General features: G+C 40.4%; 1 pseudogene; it reads left to right on the top strand.

Moving 5' to 3' along the window:
- On the top strand, positions 1–692 carry LOC101661911 (annotated as a pseudogene).
- The last annotated feature ends 1,456 nt before the right edge of the window (positions 693–2,148 follow it).

The following is a 2,148-nucleotide window of genomic DNA, read 5'->3' as shown; positions in this document are numbered from 1 at the left end:
TGAAAGAAGAGACTCTGAACCTTGTTCTTAATTGTAAAGTAGCTAAGGTAAATGGAAGAAATGATGGAGTCAAAGAACTGTATAGAAAATTTCAGGGAGTGGAGGCGAGGTCAGGATAACCTTGCCAGAACTTTCGCTCCCAGCAACATATTCAAGGTAGTTCAGAGATCTGTGGGACCTGCCAGCCTTAATCTCCTCACCTTTAATGTCTATGCAGCTTCAAAGAAGAGGTTGCCCAACAAAAATTCTGTCAATGCTGATGAGCAGTCACTCTATTCAGTTCCAGAAGATAAATATAAGTATGTGGAAGAGCCAAGGATTGTCCTTGAAGAAAACATTTCAGAGCTCAAACACTTTTGGGAGCTGCATCTAAGTTGGTGTCAGGAAAAGTACTTCTACATCAAGCCCAAGGTACAAAATGTTGCTCAGTAGGGGTGGAGACGTATGATTATCTCCAAAATGCACCTCCTGGATTTTTCCCAAGACTTGGTGTTTTGGCTTTGCTGGCCTTCACTAGAGGTTCAAAAATAAAGGTGTTGATATATCCACCTGGTTTCATGAGAATTTCAGCTTCTGTCTATTATCCACAACAAGCCATCAGCTTTACCCAGCCCAGAAGGGAAGTCTTATATGACTGAAGTTTGCAAGGATACATAGCAGTAAATGTGAAAAATCTACCCAGAAATAAGTAGACCACACCTTGCTCTGATCATTTTAATCAGTTCTAGGTAAGCATTGGAAACTCCATCTGGCAAATCAGTATTTCTGCAGAAAAAAATGACAAAGTCACTAACGAATGTAACAAACTGGCAGTCGTTTTCAGGAAAAACTCGACTGCACCTTGCTTTATCTTGGATGGTGCCATATTGCATGTGGACTACTCTGTAATTCTTTCACCTACAGATAATATGCAGCCTTAGAAATCTTTGTTCCCATGTTGCTATTTATGTACGTAATAAAATGCAAAGTTAAAAGGGATAAAAGAAAGTTTCAAATGGCAGCTTGAGAAAACAAAGTAGAATATGATAATCAAATATGCAAAAACCTAGCGTTAAAAAGACCAAAAAGGAAGAACACTCTCAGCATATCTTGAACCAAAAAAGTAAAGAAAAAATTCAAGCCTTGGGTTGAAATATTGAAATTTTCTATGGGCAAAATATTGAATGATGGTGGATCAAAAGAAGATGGAAAGAATACAGAGAGTCACTGTACTATACAGAACTAGTTGACAATTAAGGTAGCAAACAGACTTTGGGCCTCTATTCAAGTCCTCCCTCAGCACAAGAACACTTTGTTTTAAAAACCTGGCATTCTGTGATGTTCACCTTCCCGACATGATTACTCAAGACAAAATGGGTGCGTAAGCAAAGGTGGTGAAGAAAGCTATTAAAAGATAAAGTGGCCATCTAGCAGGGAAGCAACAAAACCCATATAGAAGAAGCACATCAGCCTGTGTGATCATGAGGTGTCGATGGGATCAGATATCAGGTATCAGAAGATCCAAAACAAATAATCATATTGATGCAAACGAGAGGGATAGGAGTGGAGACCCAAAACTCATTTGTAGACAATTGCACATCCCCTCAGAGCAGGGCCACAAGGAAGGGAAGAGTCAGCCAGGGTGAAACATTCCTCTAGTTCTTGAATGTTTCCCCACCCCCACCTGCATGACTCCAGATCTCCCTTACAAGTCTGGCTAGACCGGAGCATGTATATTGGTACAGATAAGAGCTCTCGACACACGGAATTCATGACAGATACCTGCCCCCAGCCACCAGGAACAGTAATGTTAGTAGTGATACCTGAATGTAAGGGGAAAGTGGGGAAGAAGGGGGAGAAAAGGGGGGACTGATCACAATGATCCATGTACAACCTCACTGCCACCCTTGAGGGGGGATTAATCATAGAAATGTGGGTGAAGGGAAACAGCAGAGATGTGAGATATGAAAATAATAATAATCTATAATTTAGCAAGGGTTCACGAGGAGGGGAGATGGGAGAGGAAGGGAAAAAAGAGGAGCTGATACCAAGGGTTTAAGTAGAAGGGAAATGTGAAAATGATGATGGCAACATATATACAAATGTGATTAATGCACTTAATATTGTTATAAGGGTTGTAAGAGCCCCTGATAAAATGATTTATAAAAA

This window comes from Echinops telfairi, unplaced genomic scaffold, assembly GCF_000313985.2.
Source record: "Echinops telfairi isolate 266 unplaced genomic scaffold, ASM31398v2 ScPeMD7_45;HRSCAF=164, whole genome shotgun sequence".
Lineage (NCBI taxonomy): Eukaryota > Metazoa > Chordata > Mammalia > Afrosoricida > Tenrecidae > Echinops > Echinops telfairi.
This window is presented reverse-complemented; position numbering and strand designations above follow the sequence as displayed.